Below are 22,810 nucleotides of genomic sequence, written 5' to 3'. Positions count from 1 at the left end.
AACAGCGAAGCCTAGACCCCTGAATTTCCAGGCTGGTGCTTTATCATCATGTAATATCGCTGCAGCAGGTATCACCAAATACTTTACTGCCTTTGTTGCAACAATTAATTGCTGCCAGACTACCTGAGCAAGGATGCCCATGGTTTGGAAGCCCGTAAGGACTTCCTGGATCAATCCAAACAAGGTTATTACCTGAAATTCTATACACTGCTCTCAGCATCCTACTATGCTATTAGTCAGAGTCCTCCGGTGTTGATTAACTGACGAGAAATGCTTCATGTGCCTGTGACAAAGCTGCATCTCAGAGCAGTTTTCCTTGAGCAGTGCCTAGCTGGTACTCTACTAAAAGATGACAGATGTCTGATGATGGAGATATTTAGAAGCAGAGCATGAGGTCACACATCTTGGTGTACTTACAAGCTTGGCAGTTGTAACTGTAACCATGATGAAGCACAAAGGAAATGCCTGGAGATGGGAGAGAGCCGATGAGGCTTCTTTAAAGAACCCCTGAGAGTGTCACATCAGACAGTCATTTTTAGACACCTTAAAGGGGCATGGGTGTCCAATCAGGCTTCCCAAAAAACTCTGGGTATGTTCATCAGAAGATGGAAGGTGGTTGAGAGAGAGAAGGGAAAGAGAGAAAAGTTGGGGATAGCTGGGAGAGAGTGAATAAAGATGGAAGAAAATAGTCTACTGATACAGATTAGCATCAAGAACAAAGATATTTACTCTGCCGAGATTGAAGAGGAAGAGCTGGGGGTGGTGGCGTGGAGGACATAGTCACGGTAATGAGCTAATTCCTAGGGTGATGACCCTTGATGGTCTCTCTTCTCTGGGGCAGTGGGGAGAGCCAGAGGTACATTGTTCAACACACGGCTGGTGGGGAAGATGGGAAAGGGAAAGAAGTTTAAAAAACAGTTGCGGTGGACCAGAGGAAACAAGAATGATACCGATTTACAGAGAATACGTTGTGGCTTTCGTTATAACACACAAATTATTTCATGAATTAAGGTTTTCTTCAGAATGCTCTGTGGACCCTGAAGGGAAGAGATCTGTGGATTTGTGGCAGGAGGGGAAATTAGTAGAATAGAAAAGGGTGAAACTGAGCCAAATTGTAGGGTTAGTAGAAAGAGTAATTAGAAAAGAACTATAGTCTGAGGAAGCAAGAAGAGTTGAGAATCTGTACACATTCATTCATTCATTTCACAATCTTTTATTGAGGATCTATTGGATAATGGTCATCTGCTAAGTGCTATCTACATAAGGATAAGTGAGATCCTGCCCCGGAGTTAAACCTTAAACAGTGGCAGGGCTGTCACTAACGACTATGGAATACATGTATACGCATATGCTTTGGAAAAGTTGGTTCTAAGTGGTGCCAAGTCTGTCTCACACTCAGACAATAAGAAGATCAGAGGAAAAAAGCTTGAGTCATTCAGAGAGCAGATAGATCCAAACAATCAAATGACGTCCAACAGAGAATAACTATTGACATAAACAGAGGCCAAAGATCAAGAGAAGGGAGGGACTGGGAGTGCTGCGTGATCCTGGAAGAGAGGCCTGGGACTCAGGAGAGCTGGGAATCCGGGTTGAATCCAGCCACTGGAAATGCCGTTCCTTGAATTTACAGTCTTTTTTTTTTTTTTTTAAGATTTTATTTATTTATTTGACAGAGAGAGACACAGCGAGAGAGGGAACACAAGCAGGGGGAGTGGGAGAGGGAGAAGCAGGCTTCCCACTGAGCAGGGAGCCCGATGTGGGGCTTGATCCCAGGACCCTGGGATCATGACCTGAGCCGAAGGCAGACGCTTAACAACTGAGCCACTCAGGCGCCCCCATTCCTTGAATTTAGAGAAAGGATATAATTTGGTGTGGGGGCTAAACTCTCTGGCTTTCCCCCATCCTCTTCCACTCTTCATACGGGATTGTAGGAACGTACCTAGAATTGTCTGGGATTAGGACTGTTTTAGCTGAGGGAGTCAAATGAAAGGAGTAAAAATCATTGCTTCCGCAACAACCAGTCAGGGATCCATGTCCATGTAGTCTGGTCGGCCCAGGGCCAATATTAATATTTTTATTGATGTTTTTGGAAAGATGAATCTAGACTGTATACATTAATCTGACGAATAACACAAAGACGAAAATATACATGGCCTGTGTCCTTGGTGATTATTTATCATTTAGGTGTTTATTGCCTATCTTCTTCAAGCGAGACTATAAGTTCCATGAGGGCAGGCACCCTGTCTGTCCTGTGCGTTGCTATCTTCCTGGTGCCTGGAACGGGGCCTGGACCTAACAGTCACCGGGGAGGTTGTTTTAGATGGCTTTGAAAATGCCACTAGACGGTGGCACATGCAGACAGCAGGATGACAGCCGAGGATTAACTCCGCCGTGGGGTTTGGGGAAGTCTTTGGAAAGAAGGTGGCATTTGAACTTGAAGAGTGGGTAGGACTCTGTGAAGTGGAATGGAAAGGGAAGAGTATTCCAGAAAGGGTGGGATACCATAAGTAAAGGCACAGTGTCATGAAGAAAATGATATGTTTTGGAGATAATGTTTACTTTTTTTTTTTGACAGAGAGACACAGCGAGAGAGGGAACACAAGCAGGGGGAGGGGGAGAGGGAGAAGCAGGCTTCCCACTGAGCAGGGAGCCCGATGCGGGGCTCGATCCCAGAGATGCAGAGGGAGAGGGAAAGAGAATCTTAAGGAGACTCCAGGCCCAGCACAGAGCCCAACTTGGGGCTTGATGCCACCATCCTGAGGTCACGACCTGAGCTGAAATCAAGAGTTAGATGCCTAACCGACTGAGCCACCCAGGCACCTCTGAAAAGCTTACTTTTTGAACATCAGTACTTTTAAGAGCGGACAGTATTATGCAGAGTAAACCTCCTTCCATACCTTACTTTGTGCAATAGTTGTGAAACAAGGACCACAGGGGAATGCAAGTCAATTAAACACTTTTAGAAGACTATGGAGTGAAATTCTTATGTGGATAATCCTGCCCCTAGTGAATCACCCCTATATATGGCCTTGGTCTAGCTTTTTTCTTAGAGGTTTATTCAAGGAAGTAGGAAGAAACTGGACAGTTGAGAGAAAAGGTAACAGTGGCTAATGTTTTTTAACAAAAAGTTGGAAAGATCCAAGTTTAAGGTTATTTAATGTGAAGAGGCAACACCACAAATGTTCACCATTTCAAGATTAGCACTAGCCCGCCCAACCTGTCATGAAAACAGACCAGCAGATGTGGAACCTTCAGAGACGCATTTGGTGAACACCTACTGCACAGCAAGAGCTCTGCCTACTTGCCTCACCCAATCCTCACAACAATCCAGAGAGGTCAGGATCACCACCCTTCAGGCTACAGAGGCCCGGAACGGTTAGGGAACCGGGGTGGTAGGTGACACTGAAATCGAGGCCGACCTCGGGGCTCACCCTCTTTCCTGACCCCAGGCTGCCTTTAACGTAGGCAGCGTTTTGCTTGCAGTATAGAGAAAACGTTCTTCACTCAACATGAAGCACCACACCACAGAAAGGCACAGGTTTCGGCGAGGGTCAGGTGGGTCATCCTGGGCCACTCCTGTTGCACTGTGAAGCAGTGCTCCCTAAATGGCCCCAGGCCACGGTGTGTGTCATCCACCCATTGCAGTTAACCCCGGGGTGAAGATATTGTTTCGAAGCCCTGGTTGAAACGCAGATATGGGACCTGGGAGGACTGACAGCATCTCTCAATTACACCTAATTAAAGAGCTGGCTCTTGGAGAACTTGACCCGACTGTCCAGGTGTCGGAAAAGGCGGGTGCTACCCGCGCACCCCGGAGGGCTGGTCCCCAGGCACAGGAAGGCAGGCAGGTGGGACGTGCGCGCCAGGATTGCGGGAATCACCCGGTGAGGCCGCAAGGGCCGGAGCTGAGCTAAAGCGAACTTTGCCTTCTGGACAATTTGGGGAGCAAGCGAGCAGCACACCTTGCCTCACTGCAGGGCTCTCTGCAGGACACGCCGACAGGTGTCCGGGTCCCGCGCCTCCCGCGGCTCAGCCCGGCACGACCCAACCGGGCCACCGCGGCCGCGTCCCCGCTCTGGGCGCCAGGGGCGGCCCCTCCCCGGGCCCGCGCCCCCGCGGCCCCGCGCCCCCGGCTGGGGACTGGGCATGCTCAGTCGCCGCCCGCGTCGCGCTCCCGGGGAAGCCTCCGCACGCCCTCCGCGGGCCGCTCTCGGTCGCCTCCCCGCCGCCGGCCGCCCGGGTGCCTCCCGGCTCGCTCCGCTCCCCGCGACCCAGATTCCTGGCCCGCCCCCGCCCCGCCCGCGCCCGCCGCCGGTGCGGCAGCCGCGGCCACCCCGTGCAGCCGCGGCGCGGGGGACGCACGGACCGCGTCCAGCGCCGCCTCCGAGCGCGCAGCCCGAGCGCCCGCGGAGGGCGGGGATGGAGACCCGGCCGCCGCGCGCCGGGACCTGCTGAGCTTCCCGCCGCCGCCGGGTCCGGGTGAGTGGCCGCGCCTGGGGCCGACCCCGAGGGGCGAGGGGCGAGGGGCGAGTGCCCCTGGAGAGCAGGGGGCTGGTGACGAGGACGCGGCACCGTGCGAGCTGCGTTGCGTCTGGGGCGCAGCCGAGAGGTCAGGGTTGTGGCTGGAGAGGGGCTGGGATGAGAGTGCGCCCTGTCTCGGTGCAGGGGCCTCGGGGGGCAACCAGGACCAGGTACCCAGGGTCATCCTTTCCCCCTCCGGCCCCCAGAACTAACACCCGCGGGGCCGCGGGGCCGCGGGGCCGCGCGGGGGGCCGTTTGCGTCTCGGCCCGGACGCGGGTCACCTCGCGACCGAACGGGGGCTCTGGAGGAGTCATCCCTGGCAGAGGCCAACACGGGAGGCGGGGGCACCGAGGGCGGCCTGGCCCCGGCGAGGGGCCGACCCGGGTCCCGCCCCCCCCCCCCCCCGCGCCGCGGCCTTGGGCCCCAGGGGCGGTGCGGGCCTGCGGGGCGGGGGGTCTTCCGCGCTGCGGCCCCCGAGGGGCCGTCTGAGGGGCTCCTGCAACTGCCGGGAAACTGCTCACTTCGAGAGCCTCTCTCCTTCCCGGGCAGGGAGAATGAACAGGCGACGGGGAGCGACGGGCGGCGGGGCGGCGGGCGGCGGGGCGGCGGACCGCGGGGCGCGGAGCGGGGCGGCGGGCTGCCGTCGCGAGCGCCTTCGGCCCCCGAGCGTGGCCGCGCGCCGCTCCTGCTCGGCGTGCTCCTGCCCCAGCTCTAAGCGGCGAGTCCGGGAACACGCCTTCTGAATATTTCAGGAGCGACCTCGCAGGCTCGCTTGCTCCAGCTCAAGTTTACCGAGGTGTCCGTCCGCCCTGCTGCACAGCCGGCTGGAAACCCCGTGCCTTAAGCTTTCCACATGCCCTCCCTTCCTCGCACCAACCAGGGAAATGCCGCTCCTGACCCCCGTGAGCGTCGGCATGGCCCCATAAATTGAGTGTGTCATTTGCAGAGCCCGGTTTGGGGCAGGCATCCAGGCATTGTTCTGCATCTCTGCAGTGTGTGCGTGTTGTGCCGGCAGCTCGCTTGACAACCGTCCTTAGCCCGAGCTGCCAAAATGGTGGAAAGCAGGTACCGCGCCGGTGTCGGGATAAACGTCTTAATTCATTATCCCCCGTGACACCGGCAGGTACGGCGGACTCAGTCATTCTCTCCCTAGAAGCTGGAGCCTAGATCAGTCCAGCTGAAAGTCTGAGGAAGGTGCACTCCGGTATCCCTCTCCTTAGGGAGGTATCGCTCTCTCCTTGTTGCTTTCGTGGGAATAAGCAACGAGCAGTCACTGTCACGAACACTGAAAGCGGAACGCATTAATGTGGGAAACTTTCAGGATTGGAACACGCCGTCCCCTTCACTCCCATCGCACCGTCACCGTCGGTAAACCCGCGCACCAGCAGTTAGTACTCTCCCAGGGTACTCCTTTGCAGAAGAAACCTGCTTTTCTTTCCTCTCTGAGACAGGTACGTCCTTCAACGACCTGGGAGGAATTCTTCTGCTGACCAAGGTTTCAAGCCTCCAAGATTTACAGGAGACTAAAAGAGGCAACTCTTTCCGCTTTCCAGCCCATTCACACTGACGCTGAAGCGCTTGGGTTTACAGACGTCTCCCATTTAGGGGCGCCTTCTCCAACAAAGACCCACTGCAGTTACATCACAGCCCCGGCTCCGCCTGCCGGGCTGCTTCTCCCCAGCCTCTGAGTGAGGACAGTATGTCTCACTGTGCTTGATTAATGAAGAAAAGAAAGCCCCAAAATGAAAGACTTACTTATTTCCAATATTGTGTTTTGCTGGCTTAATTGAAAATATTAAATTTTTAAAAATTATTAATTATTAACACATGTAGATAGGACTTGACTCAGGCCTAGTAATAACTGAATATCAGCTTTGTAAGAGATTTTGAGCAACGTACAGTGTTCTTTCTGCTAAAATTATTAACAGATATTGGAAAGGAGTTATATAAATTAGTAAAATAAATGGAAATTATATAAACAGCATTTCCTAAAGCGTGTTACTGAGATGTTCAGAAAGAAACCCAGCTGCAATAAAAGACAAAATCTGCCCAACTGAGAAGTTTGCAGAGCTGGGACACAAACCTCCAAGTGCTCTAAAGAAGCATCTTTAGAATTTTTAAGGAGTCACTGGTTGAACTGTCAGACTTAGCAAGTAAAAATACAGGCTGCCCCGTTAAATTTGAATTTCAGATAAACTATGAATAATTGATATTAGTTTAAGTATGCCCCATGCACTTCTTGCGACATACTTATACTTAAAAAAATATTTGTTGTTTATCTGAAACTCAGTTTTGATGGAGCAGCTCGTATTTTATCTAGCAACTCTAGTCACTGGAAATTTCTCACTCCTCGTTTCTGGGTCACTTATGGGTTGAAAATAAAGTGGAGCAGGAATCATATGCTGTTCTGCAGACAATCTGGGACAAGCTCATTTCTGGTTCAAGCTATTGAAAATAACTCATGCTTAAAAGTTCGTAGTTTCAGTTCAACACATATTTGTTGAGTACCTCTGCTTGCTAGGCTTAGTGAGAGGTGCCAAAGCTGTGAAGATGAGTAGGGACAGTGTGTGGTGGGGGGGGGGGGGGGGAGATCTACGTCATGAGACATGAAACTTGCTACGCCAAGTGGGTCTAGGAGCCGGGGAGCAACACTGAATTCTGCTGGGCAGCTCCAGTCGGGGAGTGAGATGACCAGCACTTTTGAGGGGCCTTGAATAAGAGAGTGAGATCTTATCCTTATTCTGGGAGGAAAACAATCCCTGGGTTTATAGCTAGTGGAGGAGAGCCAGAAGTTGAAGGGTTTTACTTGAAGGCTTCAGTTAGAGGACAGAATGGCCTGCTGAGGAGGGAAGTGAGAAAGAGATTCAGAAAGAGACTTTAAAGAGTTGCTGATGGGAGGGAGCAGAGATGGGACAAGTGCAGGGCTCGCTAATGGGTGAATGCATCTCATTGCATTTAAAAAAGCAGTTGGTCTGCCCTTTGCCTAATACCCTAAGTCCTGCTTCACTCTTCCGCTACCGTTCTGGTTTCCTCAGGTAAACAGTCATAAAGTAACACTGGAGTATAGCATTTTATAGTGTTTTGTATGAAAGTAGATGTTTAAGTATAATATTGAAATGTCTATCAATATTCAGTTGCTTCTGGCATGAACTTCTGAAAAAGGATTACCAGATGTTTTGGTTTTAGCAGATCTACTGCCTCAAGTAGGAAAAGATACTAACTTGCAATCATTTTCTGATGTTGTCCAGCTACCTTTAAGGAAGCATATTCTGATGGTGGAAAGAATGTAGATTTTACAGAAATAGCACTGTGTGAAAATGACCGACCATATGCTTGTAGTACCAGAGAGTACCTACTCAGAATATTCCAAATGCAACTAATTCCAAAAAATAGCACACCACTTACATTCGTGTCTGAAAACGCTGTGGGTGCCTTCACTATTAATCAGCACAGGAAGTTTCCAGAGAAGTTGAAGATCAAACCAGTACAGCCATGTAGAGAACTCAAAGATTCCGATTTGTCAATCTCAAGCAAAGGACACAGAGTGCCATTCTAGATAGCACTTCTGTCAACAAATCTAGTTATCTGAGGGACCATCTTCAGAAGAGGCTCATATGTTTGAGTATCCAGATGGTTAAATTTCCACTTCATATTTTATAGTAAGTCTTAAAAATCATAAAAATTACTCTATGCTAAAATGCATAATGAAGTAGTTAATTAGGGTCTTTCTTATCAAAGGATTATCCTTTAAAATAGAGCAAAAAAAAAAGTTCCATTTCAGGTATTTGTACCACTCCTCTTTGTAAGTGTCTGCCAAACGTGTCTTGCCTTATAATTCTGATAGATGAGAAAAAAAGTGATCTAGGACATACTGAACTTACTAAAATTTCCAGGCAATTAGACCACAGGTTTTATTTTCAGCAAGATTTCCCATGGATATGGCTTATTAAAGAAAGGCTTACTGCAATGGTCTCTAATGACCGCTTATGTGCACTATCACCCCGAGAGAGCTTTAACTGAAATTGTGTGCTCGGTTCACATTCTAAGTCCTCAGTAAATACTCTGAATTTAAAGAATCTGAAGACAGTGTGTTCTTGCATCCCAGGAGCTTTGAACACTCCAGCACACTTACGCTGACCACAAGCAAGTCTTATTTTACATCAGTTTCTGTGCTATAAAATGAAAGATAGGTGCATTTAAAAAAGAAAATTATGCCAACTCCAATCCTCTATGTCTATAAAATAAATGTTAGCTTTTACTACTGTTTTAAGGGATAAATAACTTCATTTTCAGACTTCATTGTCTAACTTCATTAGACAATTTGTATATTGTCTGTGTACCCTCTGCTGTTTTAGACACCATTGAAATAATTGACAATTTGCTCTGTTTCATTTTTTGCTTTTTCGGTACAAAGCAAGATGATTGTGGTAAATGCTTAAGAAGAGCTCATTAAACCCCTTTAAAAAATCAGTCTCAAACAAGCTAATAACTGCAGAACTCAAAGGTCTTTACATAGTTTTTAAATGTAGTTTCCATTTTAACTATTGATATTAGGACTTGGTTAATGAGAATGCTTCGTATAAGAGCTTATTTCAGCTGCTATAACTCTCCCTCCTATTTCCCTTGTACAACTAGATGGCAAAAAGCTGCTATGTGTTTTGAAGGTTTCATTCATGGTGAAACTAACAATTTATTTATCCCACAGCTGCTTTTTGGCTTAGCAAATATCAATGACATCATAAACTCTGTCCCCCCCCCCTTTTTTTTACATCACCAGTTGGCATTATAAATATTTTAGGTGTAAATCGATCCCTGCAATGAATTTACTATACAAGTACATTTCTTCCTTTTTCCTTCAGAAGAAGAATAAGAATGTTCCACGCTTCAGAATTTAGAAGCCAGATTTTCTAAAGATTCTACATTCCAGTAGAACACTTTAATTTTAATTAGATTTTCTTTGGTCTTAGAATCCATTTAAGTTAGCAAAAAAACTTAAAACAATTGTTTTAAAAAAAAGTTAAATCATACATTCTCTTAAAACGGTAAGCATTTATCAAAGTTGTTTTAATTAAAATGTGCATTATGCTCATCATTAATTTTTAAAGCCTATATTAAAATGCCTAATGTAGAATTTTGACTTTCATATTGACTCATATACAATGTCTACGTAGCCCAATAGTAAACCCAGCATATGAAAATCAAGACTTACAAAAGGACTGGGTTATAGTTTTTGCTTCACTGAAGAGTTCTGTGTTGAATCAGAAATTTCTCCTACTGCTCTTTTAAATTGTAGATAACCAAGAGTATTTAAAATAGAGCCAGACCATCAGATTTTTAAATCCTCACAGTCCTTTTGGGACATATCTGTAAACGAGGCTCTCAAGTAATCTTTGTGGATGAGATACAGAAATGAGGTCTAGGATGTGGTCTAATAGCTGGGTTGATCAGCTGTACCCAAAGAACGTTCATAGGTGTGGAAGCCAACATAGAGGGTGGTTTGTGTTGGCCTGCTTCAGAGCTCTTGCCTTGACCCTGACATTTCTACAATTTTATCAGTGACTCACGTATACTTAGACTTTATGTATATTAGGTTTGCTGATGATGCAAAGCTCAAAGCACTAGTGAATTTGAATGACAATCCCTATTAAACTTGATATCCCTGAGCCCAGAGCAAGGGCTGAAACTAAGACTGTTTAAAAAGAATAGATGTTGGCTTCATTTAGGTTCTAAAATCAGTTGCCCAAGGACATGGAATGGAATTCCTAGCTTAACAGCAGTTTGGGTTGTAAAAAATAGTTCTGGTCACTTGAGTATTAACCAACAAGACAAAAGAAATTAATGCTACCTTTGGTGAGATGCATAGATGAATAGAGTCCATATCAGAAACAAACAATGTAATACACTATACTCAAAATGATGCATTGTGGACCACCTGTCAGGGATGTAACAAGGGGGACTGCCTTTGTTGGTATGGACGCTGGCTCACATGACCTTAAAAGCACCTCTTAAATCTGATTATGCAGTTTAAATTGAGCTCCCAGTCACCTATATGTGAGTCTGCCAATGTCTAACTCAGCCTGATTCAGTAATATTTATGTAACATGTAACTATTATACATCCTTTTGTTGATTTATAGTGAATATCTATCCTTATTCTTTTCTACTTAATGATTATTCCCTAGGTAATTAATCAGTCATCACTTAAAGTAAGTGCATCTATTCTGTGACCACCACTGGGTTAAATTTAAAAGGCTATTTCCAAGTATTCTTTCATTATCTAAGATCATAATTAAAATTCCTAGTTCAAAATGATATGTATTTTGAATAGCCATAAAATAGGCATGTGTCCAGGTTTTAATATAAAATTGCACAGTACACCTAATCAACTTAGACAAAGATGGAAGGCAAACGTGTTCACTCCGTGTACTCGCTGTGCACTCCACTACTCTACATTGTGTTTTGGCTTTCAAAAGTATTTATAGGGTCAAGTGGACACTTGTTCCTTTTTTTTTTTTTAATGTTTATTTATTTATTCATAAGAGTCAGAGAGAGAGAGAGAGGCAGAGGGAGAAGCAGGCTCCCCGCCTAGCAGGGAGCCCAATGCGGGATTCGATCCCAGGACCCTGGGATCATGACCTGAGCCGAAGGCAGACGCTCAACCATCTGAGCCACCCAGGCGCCCCAACACTTGTTCCTTTTGAATGCTGTCATCTGAACGCCTTTCCCATGTTGGGGGCTCTCCCACATTATGAGGCAGAGCCCAATCCCCACCATAGGAGCTAAAATGCTAGATACATCAGGCTTGCATCCTGGACCCATGACCTAGACTCTGCCCCAGTGGCAGGTGCTCCAGACAGCAACACCCCTTGCCCCGTGCTGGGGGATCAGCGGGGCTTGCTCCAGAGTCTGGACCCGGTGGCAGCAGGAGAGGTGTCTTCACTGGACCCGCTCCATGCCATCATTTTAAGGGTTATTTTTGGCTACATAACCTCTAAACCTAGTTCTCTGGCCCTCCTGGAGAGTCTATAGTTTACCTTCAGAACATATTCCTTTTCAACTAAAATAGGCAGAGCTAGTTTCTGTTCCTTGTGATAAGAAATCCTGACTGTTAGAGGGTGGAAGTCTGTGCTGATGCGGGCATGTTAGTCGGTCACTAGGACCTACTGAACATGATGCACTCCGAAAAGCACAAAAGGAAATGTTTATTCATTTTCTGAGTATTTTCTTGCTTGGCATTGGACAGAAGAGGCACACGAAGCTGGTGTTTTCAAATTATTGCTGTGGGGACAAGTAGGAGGAGGTTGTCAAACAAGATGGAGACAGATATTATTTTGTGGGTTTACTGATTCTGAAGATTGATTTAGCGTGGGGATAAAGGGTCAGAATAAGAAAGGATGCTCTTTAGAAAAATACTGTGTTTCATCAATTCTAAGAGGCCATTTTTTTTTTCATCTCAACATTTATGAAATTAGGAAACATTGTTAGAGTGTGTCATATTTTAATTGCCACTTTTTTCTCCTAAACCCATCTACTATATTTCACCAAATAAAAGATGTTATTGAGGGCGCCTGGGTGGCTCAGTTGGTTAAGCGACTGCCTTCGGCTCAGGTCATGATCCTGGAGTCCCGGGATCGAGTCCCGCATGGGGCTCCCTGCTTGGCAGGGAGCCTGCTTCTGCCTCTGACCCTCCCCCCTCTCATGGGCTTGCTCTCATTCTCTCTCTCTCAAATAAATAAATAAAATCTTTAAAAAAATAAAAAATAAAAAATAAATAAAAGATGTTATTGATATACACTATTACATGTTTTAACCACTAAGAAACAAGCTCCATAAATATTTTAATTTTTTTTTTGAGAGAGAGAGAGAGAATGTGAGCAGGGGAGGGGCAGAGGGAGAGGGAGAGAATCTCAAGCAGGATCCATGCTTAGCGCGGAGCCCTACGTGGGGCTCCATCTCATGACCCTGAGATCATGACTTGAGCTGAAATCAAGAGTCAGACGCTTAACCAACTGAGCCACCCAGGCACCCCCTCAGTAAATATTTTTAAATGGCGACACCTAACACCAGATGGAGGCTCTAGAGCATTTATAGTTCTTAAGAGAACTAAGTCAGTCATGGAAGTGGTATGGGTTAGATACCAAATTCCTGTTCATTTTTGTTGTAGTCTCAAGCTGTTAAAGAGTAATAAATTTGCCTCTAACTTCTGTTATGAACAAAGTCAGGTGCTAATCATCTTTGCTTGGCTGTAAAAAAATGCGTCTTATGGTTACAGTGATTCTCAATTTTGTTGAAGGCACCTTTTTTTTTTTTTGGTAAGCTTTTATTTGGAAAATGTCAAATATATACAGAAGTAGACAGAATAGTATAATGGATCCCAATATTCAAAAATCATCAACTCATGACCAGTACTGTTTGATTTTTAACCTATTGTCTGCCCACCCCATTTTATTTTGAAGCATATCCTAGACACATATCATACCATTTGTAAATATTTGTGTGTGTTCTGTGAACTATGAATGACTTTTCAAAAATACATAATCACAATATCATTATTACATTCCTGAAAAATATATCTATAATTCGTGACATCTTTTTTTTAATAACAAATTTTGTATTCATTAATTAGGTTTTAAGGTGCTTTGATCTGGAGGTTTTTAAAAAGAAAACCAAATTAGGTCCACTTCCATTTCTACTGGTTTCTTTTTAAGAAATTAATATGATGCTGTAGGTTGTACTGCAGCTTTGGAGTAGTATTGATCTTGACTTTCCATTCTGTAGCTTTCTTATTATTGTGTTTTCCAGTTGAGAATTTGTATAAATATACTGCTATTCTTGCCATTTCCAAAGCAACCTTCAGAAAACTCATATCTATCCCCTTTTTATTTTCATTCCCAAAAGGAGGATTCATAATTACTGTATCAAATGACTTGGACATTCTATTAGATAGTGGGCACACCTACAACGTACCATGTCAGCATGTGTTAACACAAACTCTGCAACTCCCCTGTTGAAGATTTCCAGTGCATCTTCATCTGTGTCACATCCAGCACTCAACCTGCAGCTTATGGCCTAGTCAGATACTGTTCTAGAAGTAGGGTGGGCTTTTTTAATTCGCCCACTTGTTGCAGGCAGTGCTCTGGTTCCTTAAGCCTTAGTTTCTCTTTCATTCTTTCTCTCTTTTCTGTCTTTCTTTCTGTATGGATTCACAGAGTTTAGGGCACTGGACCTCGGGAGGCTGGAAGCACCATCCTCTGTATGTCTTCTTTAAATTTAAGTTTTTGTTTTTATCAGAGTAATATCCACCACTTAAAACATCATATAATTATCTGTCAAGTAATCTGTCAGTTCATTTTTTTCATGAAGACATCCTTTGTTAAGCCCCCATTCACCATCCTCCTGAGAATTCCTTTCCTTTCTCAAATATGGATCTTCTGATTCCTGGGTCCAATGTCTTCTCATTCTCTACCTTCATTTCAGTGGAATACTTCCTTCAGAAACTCCTAAAAAGGCATGCTTGGGAGGTACATGAAAGGCTTGTGTGTCCAAAATTGTCTTCATTCTCACCTCATACTTAATATTTTGGATGGGTATAGAAATCTACATGGGAAGGAATTTTTTCTCATAATTTTTATTCTTGCTTCCATTTTCCTATTGACAAACTGGATGCTCTGATTCTTAGCCCTTTGTATGTGAACTGTCTGTTTTTATTCCCCCACTGGAAACATTTATGTTGTGAAATTTCATCATGATATGCGTTGGTGAGGGTCTTTTGTTACTTAAGGAGCTGGGTATCCTGTGGGCCCTTTTGATCTGGAGGCTCGGATTCCTCAGTTCTTGGAATTTCTTGTATTATTTCTTCAATAATTTTTTCACATACTTTTTCACTTTTCTTTCTCTCTGGAGTATCTGTTGTTTGAATGTTGAATCTTTTCCTCCCATTTTTCATCTTTTTGTCAATTTCTTCTTAGCAGATTCCCTCAAATCTGGGACATTTCTTCAACTTTCATTTCTATCATTTAAAAAAAATTTTCTAAGAACATTTTCTTATTCTCTTAATGTGGATTTTTATTATTTCTCATGTCTCTTTCATGAGTGTAATATTTTTCTAATATCTATGAAAATTAATTATGATGTATTGTTTTCTTCCCTTTGCATTGCTTCTGTTTCTTCCAAATTCCCCCTTTTCTCACCTTTCATTGAGTCTCTGTAATTCAGTCAAGTTAGAAACTTTTCTTTCTTTTTTTTTTTTTTTAAAGATTTTATTTATTTATATGACAGAGAGAGACAGAACAGGAACACAAGCAGGGGGAGTGGGAGAGGGAGAAGCAGGCTTCCCGCTGAGCAGAGAGCCCAATGTGGGACTTGATCCCAGGACACTGGGATCATGACCTGAGCCGAAGGCAGACGCTTAACGACTGAGCCACCCAGGCGCCCTAGAAACTTTTCTTAATTCTCTGATAATCCCTGGCTGTCTATTCACATTTAAGACTGAGGCACTAAAACACTGATTGGAAGCTTTCTATGCATAATTGGGGCTCGTTGACCAGTAGGGGGCTGGTGCTTCACTGGGGGAGATCCACATGTGTGTTGGGTAATTTCCTGAGGGATAAATCCCCAGTAGCCTGAGGAGTAGCATTATGGCTGCCTCTGTTCTGAGAGCTGAATGGAAGAAGCAGCCTGAATAAATCTCACATTTACCATGTAGTCTTTCACTTAAGCTTCTTGTATTCAGTATGAACCAAAAATTCAGAACCTCTCTAGTTCAACCTCTTCAAGAGTAAATCTCACCTATTCTGATAGAATGGTGAATACTTGCTTTCAAAGAATGGGGAAAGAGATCTAACTATTCCTTATGGAAAATGTCAGCCAAGCCTCCTGTGTTGATTTCATCCTACACTACCACTTGTAGAGGAACTGGGCATCACTAACTCCTGAATATAACCAAGATTCTGTATTCTACATTGTATTGCCTTTGGGTCACTTCCTTCACTGCAGGCTTCATCAGTTAGGCTAAGTAAATTACCACTTGTCCATCCTTTTCAAGCTCTACAAATCTGCTGACACCTCATGTATGCCCCTGTTGCCCTCAACCTTATGGATTTATGCCTTTTTGATTTCTTTACTCTCATGTTGGTGGGATTTCATGTGTTTTATTTGCCATGTTTAAATGGAAGTTCATGACACAAGTTTTAAGGGCACACTTAAAAGGAATTAATGTAAAATACTGTTACATACACCAGCAATAATTACAGTGAGAGAATTATTATGCAGTACAGACCTCATATTGCCTATGTAAACTCGCACAACTGCCATACTTGTTTTGCTTACTCCTCTTATCTCCTAATGCACAGTAAAATTTAATACTCTCTTAACCTACTCATACCATCTTCTTAGCAAAATATTCCACCTAACACATACTACTATAAATAATATGTACTCCCCCCTAAAAAGAGAGAGGATTTCATATAATCACTGATCAAAATCTTGTCACACATCCATGAAGAGTCCATGATACTGACAGATTGCTTAGGAAGCCTTGCCTAAGAGGATAGTCTGGTTTAGTCTGACATGGCTGAAATGTATTTTTGTTTGAGACAGCTCAGAGCTTCTGTACTGACTTCAGAAAGGCCCTAGACTCCATGTGTGAGATCTACTAGATTTTCCACTCCTGGAGGGCAAAATCTGTGTCCTGTTTATTTTGTGTCTCTTAGTGCCTACAAAGAACTGAACATAATAAGTAAATATGTTTATTGACTAAAAATAGGAGCTGAGGTCTTTTCCTACCAACTGGTTGTCTGGTCTTGGACAAGTCATTTGTTGGATCTGATTAAGGCCAAAAGAGCAGGTCACTTAGAAGAGGTGAAGGGGAAGAAAAGGGTCAAGAGTGGAACGCTAGGGAACACTTAGGCTTAAAGGGCAGGCCGAAGAAGAATGTGAAATAGATGGAACCAGGAGAAGAAGGATCACGGAAGCCAAAAAAGGCCCTTAGAGACGCAGCATCACATGAAATCATATCAACTAAGAACAAGAAAATGGAGCTTGGATTAGACAGTGCTCTGTCTTCAACCAAGCATTTTCATACTCACTCATTCACTCTTTGTGTAGATAAGGCATGCTCATCACTCCTGAGATGTTTATGGTGAGAGCATAAGACGGTAGCATAAGGGAGTTGTGCTGAGCCCCATGTATGTGTGAGAACATTATGTGTGTGATTTGTGTTTGCTGTGTGTATACTGGAGGGACTGTGATATGGAAGAGAACCAGACCCTAGAGACTATGTAGTAAGGGGTTAGGAGGATCTCCAGTGAGTTAAGAAGGACATGAGTTGCTCATATGTAATCAACCTATAACATATCATGGAATTTACTCAGTTAGCCTGGTGTAACCTGAACAGAAATGTTTGAGTCGGGGAATAAGAATCCCCTAGTGTGATTTGCTGCAGGCCATTAGTGCTCTTTGTCATCAACCAATGGATTCTTCTGCAAAAACATCATAGCCTGGAATTTGGAAATAAGTAGTAGGCTTCAGTCTTACTCTATTTCATTGATTCTAAGATTTTTTTTCCCCACACCACTGAGATTAGGTTGTACCACAGTTTAATTAGCAGCATTTTATTCTTCCTTAAGGACACATGACATAATGGTGTATTTTACCCTTGATGGCCCTGATGAAATACCATTGGAGAGAATAAAATAATATTCACTCAGCAAACATTTATCAAGTCATGTATATCAAGTCATAGCTCTAACGTGAGCTTAAAACTGTTTTTTTTTTCCATTTGTTTTACAGTACAAATTGTTGCAGAAGCCTAACCTAAAAGATCTACTTGTCCTCAGTGAATGCTATTATCTCATCTGTGTGCTGTGGGTTTGCCGCCAGGTCCCTGGAAACACTCTGATTGGCTTCCCTGTCCAATGTTTCTAGCAGATGCCCTCACTCTATTTCATTATATGAAAGAGAAAATTTTACAAAAAGTATCAGTTTAGATTGGCAAAATCATAATCCATTTAATTTTTATGCAGACATAAGTTTACCATTCTTTATGATTTTATTTAGAAATTTAACTTTTAAAACTCATATAATTGAGAATGTATAAAATCTACATTGAGTATTTTTGTGTTAAAATGGATTAATACTTAGATTTTGAAATTTCCTTACTTTTTTTTTTTAAGATTTTATTTATTTGACAGAGAGAGAGAGAGAGAGAGGGACAGCGAGAGAGGGAACACAAGCAGGGGGGAGTAGGAGAGGGAGAAGCAGGTTTCCCGCGGAGCAGGGAACCCGATGCGGGGCTCCATCCCAGGACCCTGGGATCATGACCTGAGCCGAAGGCAGACGCTTAACAACTGAGCCACCCAGGTGCCCTGAAATTCCTTACTCTTTTAAAGATGAAAGACAAATCTGATCAATTCTGCTTTCCCCACCCTTCACTCCCTCCATGAAAACAGTACAGACATGTAGGCAACCACAGTGAGAGCCAGAAAATCACTGTACCTTTAAAGCAGATCATAAATACATTTGCAGGCAGCACTGAATTCTGTGGCTGGCATGGGCCCCCGTTGCTATAAATCACAAAAATAAACCCTGGGTGAGTGTTTTATTCCCAAAGAGGGGGAAAAAAACCTTCTTAATTGTCATATTAGTGAGTGTCAGCAGAGCATTTTTCAGGCTAATCGCCAGAGAAGGAAAGTTCTGGAATGTGGCCTCAGGGAGAATGTTATACATGAACATTATACTCTAATGTGGTATGCAGGCCAGCATGTTTTACATGTAAATGCAAAATCGGAAAGATTTTTCATTTCTCCAGGATGGTGAATTTTCATATTGCTTGCTCTCTCCCTCATCTGCATACCTGTAATAAAGTCAAAAGTGGCATTGTATACATGTTTCAAATGCTCAAAAATAGCCTTAGAAATGTTTCTTTCCCTTCTCTTTCCTCCTGTGCTCTGCCCACCCCTCCCTTCTTATCTCACGTGGTGAGTGACTGCGTTATATCCTTTCAAGACTGAGTTCCTCATCTGTCTAGGGCTCCCTGACACAGTGCTTCTTAGGACTTGACAAAATAGGAAGCATGATGCAAGCTTAGCTATTCCCTAAACTTCCTAATCTGGACCTATTTGTTCACCTAATTTGAGTCTGATGCTTGGCCCACCAGATTTAAAAGACTGACCTCCACCTTCTTGTGTTGCTTTGCGGGTCGGTCCAGCCAGAGCCCAGCCCCTCACATGGCAGGTGGCTTACCAGCCACTCCTCAGCCACATCCATCTGTACCCCTGCCTCTGTTCCCACAGACACGTGCTCGTTTGGGAGCGATTCTCTAAGTAATCACATCCTAAAACGATCTTCGCTTCAAACATCTGTAAGGTTTGGCCTTCATCAGAATAGCTGCCTTCTCTCTGTTTTAACTACCCCTCCCCACAGACATATAGCTATGGCTGAAGAAAGGGTGGAAAAGAGGAGCCTGTATCTGTTTCTGCAAAAGTCCCAAATCTCTCCTTGACTGATCGAGGATGTCACCACTGTGACTTCACTGGATGCTAGCAGGACACTAGGAACACCCCCTGAGACTATTCCAGAGGGAAACTGAAATTGCCCCACAGGTGAAGGTCATTGACTTGGGTTTATTATGTCTCAAATACTTTTAAGAAATATTTAAAGTGACAGAGTATAATAAAGACAGAATAAATGGAGAATTGAACCAAATTAGCCATAGGCTTTCTTCTGATACCCAAAGCAGCTTTTGATCAAATGTATTTTTAGGGGAGAAAGCTATAAAAGTTATTATTTCTGGACCTTATGGTTCAATGTGTCATTGTTTTCTTCTTTCAAGTGAAATGAGAAGAAAAGCTTAAAGTGAGGAAAGTAAATCAGTGGCAAATCATTTTGCTACTGCTGACCTTGACTTTATCACCTGCAGAGTTAAGTTGTAGGTGTGTCCCCCCTCAACTGCTAAGTGGACGTTTTTTTCACTACTGCTAAAAACTGTTGCCCAAACTTTGTCTTTTGAATCCAGACTCAGGGGAGGGGGAGTGGAATGTGTTTTCATCTCCAGATTATAATTACACATTTTGAGATTGACCCATTTGATTTTTTTCTCCTTAGTTGTGCTGTAGCGTGAAAAGAAAACAACAGAAGCAGTTAGGGAAATCTAAAGAATGGAACTTACTTTGCTTTTCAATGACTTCAAGAAAACTCATTCAAGTTAATATATATCTCCTAGGTAAATGTGGAATATTTTACCAGCCATTATATATATTTTATGTACAGTAAAAAAAAAAAGGTAAATATTTTCATTTGCAAAGGAAAAGGTGTAACGTATTATGAAAACAAAAACATACAGAGGTGGACTGAAAGCAAACCCAGAGAAAATGCTGATTTGAAGACCCTGTCACACTGATCAATGACTCAAAGAGTAATTTGGGGAGAATGAAATCACCACACAAACAGCACTATGAACCTAGAGCTTGAATTTCATGGGATTTCCCCTAAGGGAGCACTAGATTTACATTGAGGGGAGGGGAACTTTTACTATTAGTTATTTCAGAATTATACTACCAAGGATTCATATGTCCTTGGCAATGTGGTCTCAAGAGAGGATATAAAACCCACCCATTGGGGCTCTGTTGTGTAAGTCCCCATAAAATGTTCTTGTTTGGAAACTTTCATATCTGCAGTGCATTTGCTTCAGGAAAGGAAAGAGGTTAACAGTGGAATAGTAACCCTTATTATGCAAGAGTCCCCTAGCTAGCTAGCTCCCAGAGGAACACGAAGTTTTCAAGTGCAGATGTATATCCAGGCCTCGATTATCCCCAGCTCTGCAGTTTAGTTTGAATTGAATACACTGTTCATTTCTTTCACTCTTTTGTCAGTCCAGAATTTTATTCCAGTGGTTTCCAGAGGCAGCACAGGAGAGTGCAAAGCCTCAGGAGCCAGGCTGCACGGCTCTGAATCCCAGCTCTGCCAGCAGTAGCTGCATAACCATGGGAAGGTTGCTTCACCTCTCTGTGCCTCAATTTTCCCAGCTGTAAAATGGAGATAATAATTATTATTCACTTCATAGGATGACTGTTAAGTAAGTTACTATAAACAAAGCTCATAGAATATTGCCTGGCATATGGGAAGCACTTTGTGAATATCCGCTATTATTCACAAACCTTTAGGCTGAGGCTATATATGTAAATTAAATTTTATTTTTTAAATGTGTTCCATATAACTTTTTTTTAAAAAAACTAGGATAATCCCAAATTAGGCAAGTTGTGAGAGTAGAACACTGTTCACTTTGTAGATTGTGTTTTATTTACATATAAACATTATGAGTCCACAAGCATTTTGGTTGTTATAGGGGATTTAGTCAGAATTTGAAGGGCTACATACAACATCAATTTTTTAGTCTCACATAGGGATTATGATTTTATTGAAAGGATTTCTCTTTCCTCTAGCTGAGTGTCTAATTCATTCCCTGGGATGCTCAATAGATAGATTGGTTTCTAAGAGGCAGGGTCACCCTGAGGGACTCTACAAAGAGCCTTAGGGGGCTTCTCACTCAAAGGAGGCAGGGCAGGTTCCCTGATACCAGGTGAGAGGATGAGTTCTCAAAGGCGCAGACCACGCCTGCTGCCCCTTTCTTCCCAGCTGGAAAAAAAAAAAGTACAAAGGGGACATAACCCCACACACAGCACTGAAGTGTCAACTGATCTCGGAGGTGTTTGATGCATCCAACACAGTCATTTGATACTTCCCTTTGGAACAGGTCCAGGTAGTGGACTCATACATGTGGAGAGGAATCACTGCAGATAAACTGGAAGGATCAGGAAACCCACGATCATGATCATATTCTTTGTTTTGGTTTAAAAGAAATCTACAGGGTTTTCTTTTTCTTCCAGTGGGGAGATTTTTCATTTGTTTTATTGGTGCTCTTATGGAATAGCGCCATTAAAGAAGTGCATTGCTCTAGAAGGGTGCTGAGTTCATTCCAACAAACCCATTCTGAGCCCCCAATGTACCTGGCATTGTATCAGGCCCTGGGGCTTCCCTGGTGCCCTAAAAGAGCATGTAGTCTAGAGGAGAAAGAAACAGGAAGCACATCACTTCAGAACAACAGGAGAGATTTTAAACAACAGGGATTTCTGATGTCCACCTGGTTAAAAACCCCTCCAGAGAGGAAGTTACAGGGAAGAGGCAGCACAAGAGTGGTTCCCACATTGTCCTTGCATGCTGCGAAGCAGGGGCATTAGAGTTCCTGTCTGACCAAAAAAGGGCGAACTTGATATAAATAATACCTGAATAAATCTGAATTAAACAAGAAGTTCATATCAGTGTTTTTCAAGTAGTGAGACAGATACAAACAAGGCCAAGTGACTTAATTGAGTTAAGGTCAACAGGCTGGTGTGTAAAATACTTGAGAATCTACCCGGCCTACCCTTTTGTTAAAATGTTGTGCAGACCAGAAGCAGCTGCAAATTCTCCCTGAACTCTGGCCCTGCCCAGCACTTGAAAAATGCTGCTTTGGCCACAAAGGAATAGATTAACTCAGCACCACTCAAGGGAAAAGCAACTCAAAAGACATTTTTTTTAAATCATAGTGGCTTGGAGTATCATACTTTGCACACTATTTGTTGCATGTTCCTACCTTTACACAAATTGTCTAGTTAATAGCAACTAGGACATTGACAAATGTGCCTCCTTTAAAACAAAGCCAGATTTTAAAAACTTAGTAAGCAGTAACTTTTTTCTTATAGAAAACATTTAAAGAAGCTATTGAGTGAATACCCAGTGAGCACTGAGTTAAACAGCATTTACACAGGCTTTCCACCCAAAGCCATTTTTGGTGTCTCCTCTTTGGGGGACAGATAATTAGAACTAATTGCTATCTTTGTCTCCTGTTTGGGGGACAGATATTTGGAACTAATTGTTATTTTCCATCCCTCCACTTTTCCCACCCAACAGGAAGTCCAGCTGATGCTACCTTCTCGGTATTTTCCATGTCCGTTCACTTCTCTCCACCATCTCACTGTCAGTGTCCCAGCTCAGGTCACAACTTGCCAGGATTTATCTAAACTACCTCCTCAGTGATTCTTCACTTGACAAAATGGCCTTTCATTTTAGAAGAGTCTTTAGTAAGAATGATAAAGTGTTGACAAAGACGAGTGCCAACTCATTTAGTGCATACTGTACACCTGTCACTAGCACTTTACATGCTTTAGCTCATTCAGTCCTTAGTACAATCCTACAAGGCAGTTTTAATTTCTTTCCCCATCCACCAGGGAGAAAACTAAACCCTAGAGAGGTT

At 43.5% G+C, this 22,810-nt stretch overlaps 1 protein-coding gene across 1 annotated transcript in view; it reads left to right on the top strand.

Annotated features, from left to right (window-relative positions):
- Positions 1–4,415: 4,415 nt before the first annotated feature.
- ELMOD1 (ELMO domain containing 1) overlaps positions 4,416–22,810 on the top strand; it is a 67,842-nt gene continuing 49,447 nt past the window's right edge. Inside the window, exon 1 of the mRNA XM_054512324.2 lies at positions 4,416–4,479. The gene's annotated coding sequence lies outside the window, so the exon portion shown is untranslated. The remainder of the gene's footprint in view (positions 4,480–22,810) is intronic.

Source organism: Mirounga angustirostris, unplaced genomic scaffold, assembly GCF_029215605.1.
Source record: "Mirounga angustirostris isolate CCGP_5_RB_7025 unplaced genomic scaffold, mMirAng1.0.hap1 SCAF_13, whole genome shotgun sequence".
In the NCBI taxonomy this organism is placed as follows: domain Eukaryota; kingdom Metazoa; phylum Chordata; class Mammalia; order Carnivora; family Phocidae; genus Mirounga; species Mirounga angustirostris.
This window is presented reverse-complemented; position numbering and strand designations above follow the sequence as displayed.